We start from the raw sequence: 16,695 nt of genomic DNA, 5'->3' as shown, positions 1-16,695 counted from the left end.
TACAGGAGAAGCAGCTGCACTCTGGAATATGGTTGCATGGAGTTGCCCCTCTGACTCGCTGAAATTCAGGTAGAGGGACCATGGGTAGGGAGTAGGGACACTAAAATCAGAGAATGCAGTTTTAGCTGCTTTATTCCATTTATTAAACCATATCCTCTATTTTCACCTTTTGAAAATATGTTTATGTGAATCTCAGCGGCAGTGGCGTAACTAGGGTGTTTGGAGCGCAGGGCAAATATGAAAAGGGAGCCCCCCCCCCAATATGTGCAAAAAAAATGGGCGTGGTCACTTAAAAATGGGGCATGTCAACATGACACACCCCTTTATTTTCATGCTGAACATTCCTATCCATATGCACCTTAACCCCAGTAGTGCCCCTTATACAGTACCCCCAGTATGCAGTTGTGGTCCCTCTTATGCAGGCCCATAGAAGTGCCCCTTATATAGTATCCCCAGTAGTGATCCCCCTTATACAGCCCCCAATTAGGTCCCCTTATTCAGTGCTCCCAGTAGTGGTCCCCCCAAATGCAGTGCCCCATGTAGTGTTCCCCTTTATGCAGTGCCCCCAGTAGCAGTCCCCACAATGCAGTGCGCACAGTAGTGGTATCCCCTTATGCAGTGCCCTTTATATAGTGACCCCAGTATTAGTCCCCCCAATATGCAGTGCCCTTTATATAGTGCCCCCAGTAGTAGTCCCCCCCTATGCAGTGCTCTTTATATAGTGCCCCCAGCAGTAGTCCCCCCATGCAGTTTTCCCAGTAGTGGTCCCTCTTATGCAGGCACCCAGTAGTGGTCCCCCCCTATCTAGTGCCCCCTGTAGTGTTCCCCCAGTGTAGTGCCCCTAGCAGTAAGCCCCTTATTTAGTGCCCCCAGCAGTAGTCCCCCCCCTCCATGCAGTGCCCCCAGTAGTGGTCCCCCTGATGCAGGCCCCCAGTAGTGATCTCCACTATCCAGTGACCCCTGTAGTGGTCCTTCCTATTATTGCCCCCAGTAGTGGTCCCCCCAGTGCAGTGCCCCTAGTAGTAGGCCCCTTTTATAATGCCCCCAGTAGTAGTTCCCCCCCCCAAGTAGTATTCCCCAGTAGAGGTTCCCCCTCCCCATTAAGTGCCCCCAGTAGTAGCCCCACCCCAGTAGAGGTCCTCCCAGTAATGGTGCCCCAGTAGTAGTAGCCCCCACCCCCAGTAGAGGTCCTCCCAGTAATTGTGCCCCAGTAGTAGTAGCCCCCACCCCCAGTAGAGGTCCCTCCAGTAGTAGCCACCCCCCTCCCCCGTTGTGCCCCCAGTAGTGCAGACAGGTTTAAAAAATATATATATAAAAATATACTTACCTGAATCCACACTGCTGCTCCGGACCGCGACACCGCTTCCGCCGCCGCCGCCCGCCAGTCCACCCGGGCTGGCGCGCTCAGCATTATGGGAGACACGTCATGATGTCATGACGTCTGTCCCATTACCCACTGCAGGAGCCGGACGGAAGCCTGGCTCTTGCAGTGGGTGCTGCAGCAGCCAATGAGAGTCTACTGTATCTGACTCTCATTGGCTGCTGTTTAACACACGCATCGGCGCCAGCGCTGGCAGCGATGCGTGTGTTATGCACAGCCTGAGCCCGCCTCCTGGTGCTATTGGGCAAGCGCTCAGGGGGAGGGAACGGGCTCAGCTGTGCAGCACAGGACCGGCGCTGGAAGCCTAGCGCCGGTCCTGTGTAAATGTGTAGCGCTGACCGCACTCACTGCGGTCGGCGCTACACTGGCTAACTAGGGCGGGCCGGTACCGTGGCCGGCGGTGCCCCCCGCATGCCGCCGGTCCCACGGCGCCCAGGGCACGCACCCTGCTCGACCCCCCTAGTTACGCCACTGCTCAGCGGTATGCAGTCGGGAAGCTGGCGGACCTTAATCCCGGTGAGGGTTAAATGACAGGCATCTAAATCTAGACACCAGTCATCTCACCGATGCCGGGAGACCGGCGCCCGGCATCCCGAACCACTTACACTGTGACAATATTTTTTACGAATACACTGTGGTTTCCACTTACAATGTGACAATATTTTTTACGAATACACTGCATTTTCCACTAACAGGGTCACAATATTTTTTTACGAATACATTGCATTTCCACTAACAGTGTGACAATATTTTTTACGAATACACTGTGTTTTCCACTAACAGTGTGACAATATTTTTTACGAATACACTGCGTTTTCCACTTACAATGTGACAATATTTTTTACGAATACACTGCATTTTCCACTAACAGTGTCACAATATTTTTTTACGAATACATTGCATTTCCACTAACAGTGTGACAATATTTTTTACGAATACACTGTGTTTTCCACTAACAGTGTGACAATATTTTTTACGAATACACTGCGTTTTCCACTTACAATGTGACAATATTTTTTACGAATACACTGCATTTTCCACTAACAGTGTGACAATATTGTGTGAGGGAAAAGTACATTTCAAGCTTTGTCTGTGTAATTGTTTTATAATATTTTTCATCTTTAAATATTTAAACTTGTTCCTGTGATTTATTTGTAACAGTAAAAATACAGATAAAAACAAATGTATTTTTTATACATACAGTTAGTATGTTCCTTTGGTGTTTTTATATATGATGAACATTGGGACAAGATGTAATGTGTCATCATGACCTGCCAATGGCTTCATTCACATAATATAGGAATCCTGCACCTGTTGAAACAAATTTCCCCAATCACATGCAGAACCGCCTCCTTCCATGATGCAGCAGGATGCGGTCGATATCCTGACCATGGGGATTCCAGCGCTCAGAATGTCGGAACCGGAATCCCGACACCTATCAGAATCCCGGCGCCAGCATCCCGACTGCTGGAATCCAGAAGGTAAGTAGTAGGGTTAGGAGGAGGGTTAGGGGTTAGGCACTAGGGGCGGGTTAGGTTTAGGCACCAGGGGGGTTAGGTTTAGGGTGCGGGGGCGGGGTTATGTTTAGGCACTAGGGGGGAGGTTAAGTTCAGGCATCAGGGAGGGAGAGTTATGGTAGGGAGAGAAGGGGGGTCAGCAGGGCCCTAACTAGACTTTTTGGTGACCTGTACCAGAGAGAGCATTGGCGCCCCCCCCCCACCCATTTTTTTAATATGGACATAAGATAGTGCACCTGAAAAGGGGCCATGGCCTCATCCAGGGAAGAGATAGGAGAGCCAGGAGCTGCTGGGGATAAAAAAAGAGGAAGCTACAAGTGAGAATGATAATAAACAGGAAAACTGTCAGACCACACAGCGCCCTCTGCCCTGCGTTGCTCTGTGCCATGGCACTGGTCACACCACTCTAGTTATGGCTCTGGGGGTTAGGATGCCTACCAACAGGCAGGGCCGGGCTGCGACTAAAAGTAGGCCCTGGCATTTTAAAACACACACAGGCCCACCTCGGTGTCAGCAGCTGGCTCCTGGCATAGACTCCTCCCCTTACTATTCCAGACTCCTCCCACTGCTTAGTCTATGCTCTTACACATATAAGTAATATTAGAACAACATAAAAGTGTACATCATTCTCTGTATTAAAATACACACAAAAGAGCACATCCTGCAGGGGATTTAAACATGTGCCATAGTCATACATTTGGTATTTGGTTGATTCTGTTAGGCAAAGCTGGCACGTGATTGGTGTAGATCGCACCCAAAGAAAAGTGAAGGCATTTTCCCATTTGACCAAGCACTAGCTTAGCAGTTGTAGAAGATTATATAGCATTCACTGTAGGATTTTTTTAGGGCAGGGGTGCTGAACCCAGAGAAGGACACATCTGTGTACAACAAAGGAGAGCTGTTACTACACATTTTGGTACATAAAAGGCATTGGTGCCCCCCTCAACAATAGAAACATGGAAGGTGCGCGCCGAAGACGAGTGCCAAAATAAAAAACAGGTTTGGGCTCGTTGGGAATGGGCATGACCACACAATAGTACCCCCAATTCAAATTATGCCACACAGTAGTGCCCCTTCATCACATTACACCGCACAGCAGTGCCTTTAATTCACGTTACATCACACAGTAACGCCCCTTACGCCATACTACGCCCCACACAGTAATGCCCCGATTACATCCTAGGAATGCCACTGAAATGGCCTCTCTGCGTGCCTAAATTTGTTCTCCATCTCCCGGTGGTAATCATCGGGACGCATGTATAGTGCATCTCTGACGCATACGTAGGCTGAAGATATCAACCATTTGTGTGCAGCATCGACATAGCGCTCACCTCTGAATCAGACCCACTGTCTTTTGGTTAACTCTGTCTCAGGAATATTTACTAATAGTGGGAAAGTACATTAAATAGAACAACAAGGTGTTAATAATACAGACTACCTTATATGCCTGACATAGTTAGAGCTACAGTATACTTATGGATTACTATACTGAAAATAAGGCATAAAATAGACAAAGATATACATCATAATGCGATGCATAAAATGTTTGTTATATAACGTCACTAATGTCAGCCTAGTGCAGGCACACTAATCCCCCTCCCTAGGTCGTGACAACTCACACTGATCTCACACTGATGTTACAGTGAGGTGCCCCTGCAACTCTGAGGACATATTCCTCTGGCTGCCCTCAGTCACCCACCACCCTACTTCCACTTACCCACCCACTCCTACACCACAGCAATTTTCTTAATAGGCCTGACTGGAGGCTCCTCCACAACACCAGCTGGTGACTGCCACATAGAAAGAATAAAAAAAGCTGCGGTCGCATATCGGAACCCACATGGAATCTCTGCTCAGGTGACCAGGAAGAGATGGATGGGAAAGGACAGGAGGAACACAGGGGGGAGAACAGGGGGAGACGGGAGGAACACAGAGTTAAGAACAGAGGTATATGGGAGGAAGACGGGGAAGAACAAAAGGAGATGGGGGGAAAACAGATGGAGACAGGAGGAAGATGGGGGTAACAACAAGGGAAGATGGGTGGGAAAACAGGGAGATTGGAGTAACACGGGGGGGAGCCAGGAGGAACACTAGTAGAGACGGCAGGAACTTTGGGGGAAGAACAGGCAGAAATGGGAGGAAGGGGAATAAAAAATTACAAATTTCAAACACACTCAAAATAACTGTGCCAGAGAACACCAGTTATGTGTGTAATATATATATATATATATATATATATAGATAGATAGATAGATAGATAGATAGATATACATGCACATATAAATACACACACATCCACATACAGACACCTGTTATTACATTTACGTCTTGTACCTGCCTTCATAGGTTCTGGAATCTGGAATTTTGAAGCTTGCACATCTGTTTACTGAAGATCACTGTGTTCAGTGTGTTATAGTGGTGCACACATATTATGGGGGATCATGGGGGCGGAGCTGGGTGGAATAGACAAGGAGCTTCATGGTACAGAGGCGTGCTTGCACTGCTGTGACTGGTCCCCTCCAGGAGGTAAATAAATATTGGGGAAGTCACTAATTGCCAGGGCACCTTTTATTTAAGCCCCCCGTGGGGGGAAGGGGGCATAGGTGAAACTAGACATTTGGAATGAAAATCTGGTAAGGTACCAGTAGCTGTCTGGGCACATCACAGGGACAGGCACCAGCAATAGGATTGCTTCTTGCAATGTGATCATGGGCGGTAATGTTATGCCCAGATCGCATTGCATTGCAATAATAATTGGAGCCCCAAATAATACCCCAGTCAAAGGTGGATTGGGAAATTAAAGTGGCCCTGGAAAAATTTCCTGAAAGTGCCCCATGTAGACCAGACAAAATCAACCGTAGGTGGGGTCCAACAACAACATTAGTGGGACTAGCAAACTATTACTCTAGCAACATTACAATAAGTCAAGCATCCCAATAATGGCTTTAAACTACATATGTGGTCAAACACCGATAATCCAAACAACGTCTTAGATAAGTCACTAATGGCAATATATAATAGTAAATATAAAACAGTAAGATAGTTCTCTATTATGCATACGTCCAAACAATACACATTACATATTTATATCAATTAAACATTTTCACATAGAAGAATTATAAAATGTACACTTAATATATGATAACACCGGAAAACCTGGATACTCTATATCCCAAATGTCAATAGCATATTTATATTCAGGTAACATGCAAAACAAAAGGTGTGGGTAAAAGCCAGATCCCTGCAAAATATAGTGAAAAAACCTGATCCATAGGAAGCATTGAAAAAGCTGGATCCACACTAAGGCCCTCATACAGAGGCGGTTGCAAGAAGCGATCGCTCTCTCTGAATGAGGGCGGCCGCTTGTTTGTTTAAGTGCGGCCTCCTGGTCGCTAGCTAAGCTGTGGGTTACCACCCACAGCTTAGCGACCGACCAGGGTGATGGTCGCGATGGTCAAGACCATCGCGACCATCGGGGCTTGCGACGAGACCCTAAGGTTGGGTCTCGGCAACCGCAAGCCCCAGGGAGCTTCCTGCTCTGATCGAACAGGAAGCTCCCCAACTGACATCACTGCTGATGTTAGTGCGGCCGCCCACAAACGGCAGGCGTTTGCTTGGGAACGCCTCCATTTGTGTAGCCACCCCCCGCCCCGCCTTCTAAACGGGGCGAGCTGTCGATCACCATCGACAGCCGCCCTTTGCCATTCTGCTCCACGGGAGGTTTCTGTCCTCCCTGAGCTCGCCTTAGGACACCTGCGTTACGGTTTGATGGGTGTACCGCCCCAGTAAAACTCCCCACAGTAGTGAGCTCCGGAGCGAGAGAGTTTCTCTCTCACTCCGGGGCTTGCACACGCGCAGTGCGGCCGCTGCGCATGCGCAGGGCCTTAACATCGACCCGGTTGCGAGCGATCAGCGCTTGCGACCGGGTCTGAATGAGACCCTAATTCCCCGCACGTGCATACCCAGAAAACCTGGCTCCATACTAAATATGTCTCTTCTACTTTTGTTTATCAATGCTCATTTATATTCCCAGGAGCACCTCCCCTATACAATATTATTAGATATTTATATGAATGATTGGGGAAGGATGATGGCTATATAAGGTTTGTGTGGACTTTCATTTGCTCTCTTTAATTGTCCGTACTAAATATATAGGGAAAGATGGTTCCATGCTGAGGACCTGATTCTGCGTCGCACGCTCTGCCGATAAGGATGCAATCAGCCAATGTTTTTTCATCACCACGCATGTGTCACGATTGTCTGCCCACAGAGACACAGTACAGGTTTGTACACAGGGTGTTGGAATTATATTAAGCATTCCTGTGCAGCGACTGGTAAATAACAGGGGGTGTGGCAAATCCAACACTGGATGCGGCGGTGGCAGGAGGGTGGAGGGGGGGGTACTATAGTTGGTCAGCTACATGAACTGAATACAGCGGTAGTAACGTCAGTGGGGGAGGGGTGGGGACAGACGATCTGAACCCATCTGTGATTGACAGCAGCTGCACACACTAATTCCAGCGATGACATCAGTGGGGGGAGCAGCCCAAACACAGAGCAGCGGCATCAGCGGGGGGAGGAGACAATGCTGCTGCAGGCTGCTCTATGCTCAGACAGAGAGGAGCGTGGTCCGTCACTCTGAGGACTCAGGAGGAAGAAAGCCACAACCAGCGGATTGAATTGCATTACATTAAGGTTAATAGTTGCTTGTTCCCAGAATGCACTCTTATTAAAATCATGCAGTATATACCTTTATAAATGAAAGAGTGCAATTCTTGGGTTAAGTGATACATTATTCTTTATTCCCATTGTATGAGGACAGATGTGTGGTAATATTAACCACATCGGATACATAAAGAATATATATTCACCATTATAATAATAGCATCTTGGGAGAACTACCTATCAACAGTTCACTGACAAACACTGAGTGAAAAAGAAAGATGCTCCTAATATGATAAGTAGTGGGTTCTTGATTCATTGAATATTGGTCTGTCTATCTGTCTGATTAAGTATAACGAGATAGTAAATACAGAAATATTTTCCTATTGTAAATACAGACATGAGACAACCATATACTAGTGAATCAATTTTTATATGCATCTTCCCATTAGATTTTCTGACCATGAGAAAGATGGGTGCATAAACTAATCATTTGATGATGATTTATATATTCACTTCCCTGACTACATCTTTACATATATTGCAAATTACACATCTCCCTGAATTTCTGGGGGAAACCTATATGCCACTCTCTACTCTTAATTAATGTAGATAGATATGTGGAAGTATTAACAATATTTGATATACAATACACACCCACTACTAAAGGCAATAATCCTTTTGGGAGAATCATTTATTAATGAATTAATGAACATGTTTGAGATACAATAAGTGGCGAGTCTCATACATTGGACTAACAAATTCCTGTCATCCACTGCTGGAAACTATACAGGATAAATTGAGTTTAATTAAATTAAAACACTGTCCTTGTCTAGCTGTTAACATTAAACATAACTCATGGGATACTGGTTTATTCATCAAAAAGCGTTAGCTCTCTAAATATATATGTTAATCTGAAATATCAGGAATGACTCCTGACTAATAGATCTAATTTACTGAATTGTGCATAATATTGATAAAAGATAGAGACATCTATAAATGCCATAACAATTGATGATAATATAATATTTGGGAGTACAGCGAGGATGCTGCATTAGTTTTAAAACGCGTATTTCATACTTTTTCACTCTCTATAAAAAAAATGTTAACCTAATTTTCGCAAGTGCACCACTCTTTGGACATTTCAGTTTATCTCTTTGTCTATTTGATAAGGAGGTTAGTCTAGTATGTAATGATGGGGCTAGTTAGAGCAGCAGTGGGTAGGGGGTGCCAGGGTGTGGTCTGGTATGCAATCATGGAGGTAGTTAGGGCAGCAGTGGTTACAGAGTGCCAGGGAGTGGGCTATTATGTACTGATGAGGGTACTTAGGGTAATAGTGAGTAGGGGGGTGGGCTGGTATGTAATGATGGGGGTACGTAGGGTAGCAGTAGGTAGAGGTGCCAGAGAGTGGGCTAGTATGTAATGATGAGGGTAGAGTAGCAGTGGCTAAGGGGGTGCCAGGGAGTGGGCTGTTATGTAATGATAGGGGTAGTTAGGACAGCAGTGGGTAGGGAGGTGCCAGGGAGTGGGCTGTTATGTAATGATAGGGGTAGTTAGGACAGCAGTGGGTAGGGAGGTGCCAGGGAGTGGGCTGTTATGTAATGATAGGGGTAGTTAGGACAGCAGTGGGTAGGGAGGTGCTAGGGAGTGGGCTGTTATGTAACGATAGGGGTAGTTAGGACAGCAGTGGGTAGGGAGGTGCCAGGGAGTGGGCTGTTATGTAATGATAGGGGTAGTTAGGACAGCAGTGGGTAGGGAGATGCCAGGGACTGGGCTGTTATGTAATGATAGGGGTAGTTAAGACAGCAGTGGATAGGGAGGTGCCAGGGAGTGGGCTGTTATGTAATGATAGGGGTAGTTAGGACAGCAGTGGGTAGGGAGGTGTTAGGGAGTGGGCTGTTATGTAACGATAGGGGTAGTTAGGACAGCAGTGGGTAGGGAGTGCCAGGGAGTGGGAGAAATGCAGGCGTGTCTGTCCGTTCGAATGCTGTTACATGGCCATGCACAAATTAGCCACTGTGATTGCATACGCAGCTTGACTGCGTGCGATGAGACTTGCAATTTCTCAGACGGGTCACATTTGCTGTAACTGGGGTAGTTAGGGTAGCAGTGGATAGGGGGTGGGTTGGTATGTAATGATGGGGGTAGATAGGGCAGCAGTGGGTAGAGATGCCAGGGGTTGGGCTAGAATGTAATGATGGGGGTAGTTAGGGAAGCAGTGTGGGTAGGGAGGTGCCAGGTGGTGGGCTGGTATGTAATTACGGTGGTAGGGCAGCTGTGGGCACACTGTTCCAGTATTCCTAAGCCTCCCCCTCTCCTGCCCCCATAAGGGGCATACAGAACCATCGGCTGCCTTTTCTGGAAACTGCCAGAGGCCACGGGAGGTAAAATAGCGAGTCAGATACTAACAGTGTACTTACTTCTCACAACCGCATTCAAAGTTTTTTGTATAGTTGACAGAAAGAAAACTATTTTGCATTGCTGTGCATAATATACATATTTTTAGGGATGCAGTCATATTAAAGATTAGGTTTAGGCACTTGGGGGGGAGGTTAGGCTTATGCACTAGGGAAGGAGGGTTAGGGGAAGGTAGAGGGGGAGGATTACGATATCAACCGGCAGGTGTCTGTATCCTAACCCTGTCAGGATGCCGGTGTCGGGATTGTGACCGCCCGGATCCCGAACTATATTCCTGTACCCAACCTATATTTTTATTAACTATCTTACACCTTGTCATTTGTTTAAACATTAAATATACTTCAAATATAACATGTACAATAAATATTTGGGAGATAAAAAATAACATTGAGACTGCTATGTTTATGAATCAGGGACACTGGGATATATGTGAAAATATCTGAAAAACACTCACTCATGATTATTTTTCCACTATTAATTAAATGTATAAATCATCCACTTGACACCATATAAGAACCCTCAATACTTTCCTTATGGCCTCTGGACCTGATTCACCACAGATCGTAATTGCAACTGCGTACGCAGATTGAGCGATTGTTAGCCATTGCTCATGCGTGTAAGCCGTACTGTGATTATGCACGAACAGAGGAATTCATTGCAGAGTAAGTGACAGAGTGTGAGCGTTTGGGGGTGGTGACATGGGAGTGGTCGGAAGAACGCAGGCGTGTCTGTCCGACCGAACGCTGTTTCATGGGCGTGCATAAATTATCCACTGCGAGTGCATACACAGCTTGAGTACTCAGTGCGTGCGACGAGACTTGCAATTTCTCCGATGGGTCAGATTTGCTGTAATTGTGCGTGACAGGCCAATGTCCTTCGATGTTACAGATGTATATGCAGGACTGCGAGGTATTACAGATGTGGGAAAGCAGCAGTGGGTGTCTCTATGCTGACTGAGCAGTGGCAGATATTAGCATATTGTTGCAGCTTCATTGCGTGCAATTACCCAGCTGCGATCGCAATTGCGATCCGTGCTGAATCAAGCCCTCTAACCTCCTTCTATATGGTCCTGCTATCTCAGTTCTCCCTTTTCTGGTGTCCCCGATTATTTTCCCATTTTCATTAATGCACTTCTCCCAGGTCACCTTTTGTAGAAAAGTCATGTGACCTTGATGTGAGTCCCGTGAATTGCCATTGCTAATTGAATCTTGTATTTCTCATGTGCACTTTGCCTGGATGTGCGCAAATTTTATCATGCGGGTTCGCTTTCGCAAACACGCATGCAGCCTCTTAGAGACAACCAATTCAACTAATGTGAACAGCTAGTAAATAGTAAAAAAAAAAATTTTACTTATAAATATTAATATGAAACATACTTAAAAAAGGCAAGCAATACTATGTGACTGGTTAACTCTTATTTAGGTGCTGGTATCAACACTTGTCAAGTTGTCATTTATCTTCTATGGACCAATAATGATATTATGAACCCGTATTAATTTATAGCCCGTAGTTCATACAGTAGTCCTCAGTGTCTAAGTCTGGTGCTCTGGTACAGTCACCTACTTTTTTATAACCACATATACCTATATGACCTATTTATTACCTGTAAACCTATATTCAGTATTCCATTTACACCTATTTTATACCTAAGATCCGAGACTGACCCGGAGTTAGGAACAGGGTTCCACTCCGGATCAGACCTGGAACTGGGTCGGCACCAACCCAGGATATTCCCGAGTTGGCGCCGTTCACCCTGGAACCGGGTCTGCAGCGACCCGACTCTTCCGGTGTTGAAGTGGACCCTAGTCCGACACGGCCAGAAGTGCCACATGGCTTGTCCGGCACTGCCAACAGGTGTCGGTATCCTAACCCTGTAGGGATCCTGACATCATGACTCTAACCGCCGGGATCCCGAGCGCCAGCATTCCGTACCCATCCCAATGCAGCAGCACAGTATGCTGGGTTCACTAGGTGCCTTTTCTTCCAGGCAATCTGACAGTTATATACCTAATAACAGAACCTTACCTCCCTCTGCATTCATCTATAATAAACAATATATATTGAGTTTTACTATTCCACCCATGGCGATTGTACAAGAAAGAAATGTACCAGAATGTTTGGGATTTAACTAAATTCTAGATATTACTAGAAAGCCACCAGTTTACATATTAATTTTCAAACATAAATTTTGTAACATCAATTTCTTTTAAATCAAACAAAAGGGGGAATAAGTACTTTTATAACAAGGTTTATTGGGAATATAACTCACGTTTCAGATGATGGGAAATAATATTCTGGTTGGCCAAATCTGTTTCAAAACGTGGTCCACAAGTGTCCTGCCTCCCTTATGTGACAGAGATAATCCCTAAATGCCACATTTATAGTTGGATTGGGGAAAACGGCAGCTGTTTGGAGGCTGACACACCTGAATTACAGTCTTCTGAAGTCTTGAGCAATAGATGTTATCTTGTCCTGCCATGACATCCAGGCAGTACTAAATCAACCCAGTTTAATTTATAATGACAGACTGATATTGTGCACATGATTTATTAGTGTAGATGAATAATAATGTAATCTATTTAGGAATTGTATCCAGTATGTAATTACTAACGCAGGAGCAATCTGTATCTAGGATATAATTGTATTGGCATAATTGGGGAGCTTTAAGAGTATGTGATGTCTTATCATGTCTTATCCACTCTGGATATTATGGGCCTGAATCAGCAGTGGATGGGATTGCAAAGCTGCACGCATAACTGGTACTTCAGCAGGAGGCGTCATGCCACCTGCATGCATTAATGTTCCAAGCTGTCTGTCCCCCGGCCGGCTGAGTGACCATGGGGACATGCTGGCCATCCATTGCAGATGAGTGAAAGAAACCAGGAAATCTCTGTCAGCCAACGGAGATCCTGGCCTCCTCGCTCCCCCCCCCCACCCAACGGCGGCAACACGCCTCCATTTTGGGAAACAGAGGCCATCGCCACCCACTCCCTGCCCACAAACTGCTGCCGCTCTGTGTGTGATCACGCAGGACCCGTACAGCATATGTGCAGTATGAGTTCGGCGCCTGCTCAGATTTCCGACCATCGACAATCTGCGCTCAGTAGCGCACTTACATGTGTTGCTGAATCATGGCCTGTGTCAATAAATTTAGACAGTAGATATAGAATGTTAGAAGATAAATATTATGGTAGGGGAGTATTTATGATAGGGGAGTATTTATCAAAACTTGGAGAGAGATAAAATTGTGAGAGATAAAGTACCAACCAATTAGCTCCAGCCATTTTTCAAACAGCCTGTAAAATGTTAGAAGATGATTGGTTAGTTCTTTATCTCTAACAATTTTATTTTTCTCCAAGTTTTGATAAATACTCCCAAGTGTAATGCTGAACTCAGATTCCTGATTATCGGGAATCTGCGCATGTGCACAACAGGTCCAGAGTAATCACATGCAGCCCATGCTATGCCTCTGCCTGGTTGACAGGTAGAGGCATTTAAGGGGCAGAGCGGGGCGAGGGCATCCACGGATGCAGTTTCCGGGCCTCGCAAGCCGGCCAGCCTGAGTAAGATGAGACTTGTTCGGACTGTGACTGATGGCTTTTCTCTGATGTTGTTCAAACACATTTTTTAAACATTTTTTTTTTCTGGACACTACAGGAATGCTATATATGCTTACTATAACCAAGCACTCAGACTTTGACTATAATTGAGTGTGCATTATGATTGCACCCTGAAGACGGGGCTCTGTGTAGCCCAAATGTGAAACCCTACTGGTACTGTGGTACACTTACATGGAGTACCTGAATACTGTCTCTCACCTCTTCTCGGTGACCCGTCTTTGCTCCGGCTATGGCGTGGGTATGGCATCCATGACCAGCAGGGCCCCCGAATACTCGGGTGCTTAGCACAAAGTACCTGATGGAGGGAACACATGTGGACAACAGGTGCAGTGCAATAAAGAAATGTTGGGCGCCAGACCATCTCATGATGCAATAACAGGAAAACTTTCAAGAGAATCCACAAGAAGATGGGATCTCGCACCAACATATATCTATAATTCTTACTGATACAGAGATAAAGTGGTATGATCTAATACCCTAATTCTTCATAAATTTTGTCTTACAATGATAATAGATTGGTATGAAGGTGCTACCTGACAATCCTATAATAGTACAACAAAAACAAAGGGAAAGAAAGGATAATAGTCCAATGCACTTTAGGGATCGCTGTGGTTTAGATCAATTTCTCTGTTTGCATAATAAAATATAACTTTTATTCAGATTCATTAAAAGATAATATTAGGTCCAATAGCACTGCCGCCGGTCTGATAGCACAATTGCATGCTTAAACATGTATAACATACCTAAATGATTGAAACTGGAAATCATGATACTGTCGATGTAGCCACGTGTATAAACCCTAGCGGCATACAAAGAGAGCCCGCATAGGAGAAATATAGCGCTTATACACGAAAATATAGGCTAATGGAATGGCATGTGTTTCCACAGGCAGACATGACTGATCACTTTGTATCAGATATAGATACAATTATTTTCTAAGGAAGTTGGGTCTTATAACTGATGTTGTGTTGAAAGGAATTTATACCCAGAACAACTATCCTATTGTAATAATATCTTTGTGATCACAGTCATACTATTCTAGAGAGTTTTGAAATGCTATGTAGTAAATCAACTCATGAGTGAACAAGAGATAATATATAAAAAAAACAGCTTCAGAACTACCATTATAAGCATTATTGAGTAGATACAATTGTATCCTGATATTAACAAACTCATTCCTCTGATAACCAATGAAAAATAAACTGCTACATTGTGAATCAAGTGAATACTCAGTGGATACTAATCTGTCCATTTAAAGATTTTATTAATAAACAACTATCGGTTTACTCAATACTGGGGATATTTCACATTGATCTCGACAGTATCAGGGAGTACATTCCCCATGATATCAAAATTGTACTGAGAGCAATATAGGATTACTGTTTAAGAATATAATAAACTAACAGTACATAAGATCCAGAAAAATTATAAATATTATATATATATACATTAAACAGACCGGCGATAATGATATTTTAAATCACATCTTTTTGTTTCTTATATATCTATGTATAGATATTACACATTCTACTCTATTTTAAATTATTTCGCCTTCCAACGATTTTGGACCTAATATTATCTTTTAATGAATCTGAATAAAAGTTATATTTTATTATGCAAACAGAGAAATTGATCTAAACCACAGCGATCCCTAAAGTGCACCAGACTATTATCCTTTCTTTCCCTTTGTTTTTGTTGTAACAGGAAAACTTTATTTACACTCCTCCATATCCTCTAGCACAGTAAGCGTAACGGTTACAAGCTCTACTTCACTAACGTCCTCCAGCACAATTCTTGCAGCAGATGGTAAATGCTGTGTTTTACGCTTAATGGTTATAGATTGGTTATGTTCCACTCCAAACGAACACCTCCAGCGCAGACTTAAACATATGACACAGCAGTGAAATAGTAGCACATACCCGGTGTTGCTGGGCTCAGTAGTTCTACACGTCAGCCAAACAAAACTTCATACAGCATACAGGGGACTCCAGATTCGAAGCTCATCGCACTCATCTCTATCTTCATGAGAGCCTGCTAACGTGCGGCACATCCCATTACACAGGGACCCTCTCTCCTTCCATCACCCTGCATACACTTTCTTCAGGCATACTAACGTCCTGTATATCCCAGAACTCTGCCTCTAATACAAGTCCCACTATCCAGGGACCTTTCATCTGACATGCTGGCAACTTCATGCAGACCATTAACCCTTTCACTGCTGGGCTTCTCTACTTCAGCACATGGTTACCCAGGATTCTTCTATAGGACTCCCCTCTAGCCACACTGCCATTTTGCACTGAGCCCTCCCTCACTATGGGGCACTTCTCCAGGGGCTATCAACCAGGGATCCAGCATTACACATCACAGACACTCACCCTCTCATCACATGGGCTGTCTCTTCACAGGAGATCTCTCATCCTCCACTGTGGCATCAGGCAGCACTTCCTCTGCAGTGACTTCATCACTCTAACAGGCACTCTGCTTCCAGCTGCTACATCTGCAGCACTCCCCAATCCTCTTCTCAGAAGGGAGTCTCATTATCAATAGTGCTGCTCCTCATATAGCAGCTCCCTTGCAGGACTGTGGGGAAGGGTGACTCCCCCCCCTTGTCTGTATCCAGGGGCTTCAAGACCCCTTATAGCCTAGGGGCTTCTAGCAGGGGGCCCCTTTCTGCATTACAGGGGCATTCCCCTGTACATATGAGATGTGGCTCATGGCAGCAGCCATGCTCCCTCCCCTGAACCTCAGGGAACCGCGGGACCTCCCTCCTCCCGTCCCGCGGCCCCAGCCTAAGATGGCCACACTCCTTCTTCTCCCTCCAAGGACACTTTTTCGCGCTCCCGCGAGGCCACGCCCCCTTTTCCCAGTGAGGCCACGCCCCCTTTTCAGCATGCTTCCTCCTGGTGATTGACAGATGATGTCACCAGGAGGTGGGGCTTAAATACGGGGGCGGAGCTTAAGCCTGGCTCTGCCAGGTATTACATTACTCCCCCTCTAAAACTAGGCATTTCCACTATGCCTACTGTAGCTAAACTGGCACACACACATACGCACATTCATGCCCGTTCACATCTGACTCACACGAGTATACAATAGA

The 16,695-nt window shown here is 45.3% G+C and overlaps 1 protein-coding gene across 2 annotated transcripts in view; it reads right to left on the bottom strand.

The window, feature by feature from the left end:
* The window catches only part of LOC148524683 (inactive hydroxysteroid dehydrogenase-like protein 1), a 62,610-nt gene extending 50,255 nt beyond the window's left edge, over positions 1-12,355 (bottom strand). Inside the window, exons 1-2 of one of the 2 annotated variants that reach the window (XM_088471900.1) lie at positions 12,248-12,341; positions 2,583-2,692 (exon numbers count right to left, since the gene is read on the bottom strand). The gene's annotated coding sequence lies outside the window, so the exon portion shown is untranslated. Of the gene's footprint in view, positions 1-2,582; positions 2,693-12,247 lie in introns of both variants that reach the window. The other variant, XM_088471899.1, reaches the window with a different exon arrangement.
* Positions 12,356-16,695: the final 4,340 nt, after the last annotated feature.

Source organism: Taudactylus pleione, unplaced genomic scaffold, assembly GCF_031769625.1.
Source record: "Taudactylus pleione unplaced genomic scaffold, aTauple2 ptg000117l, whole genome shotgun sequence".
Taxonomy (NCBI): Eukaryota; Metazoa; Chordata; class Amphibia; order Anura; family Myobatrachidae; genus Taudactylus; species Taudactylus pleione.
This window is presented reverse-complemented; position numbering and strand designations above follow the sequence as displayed.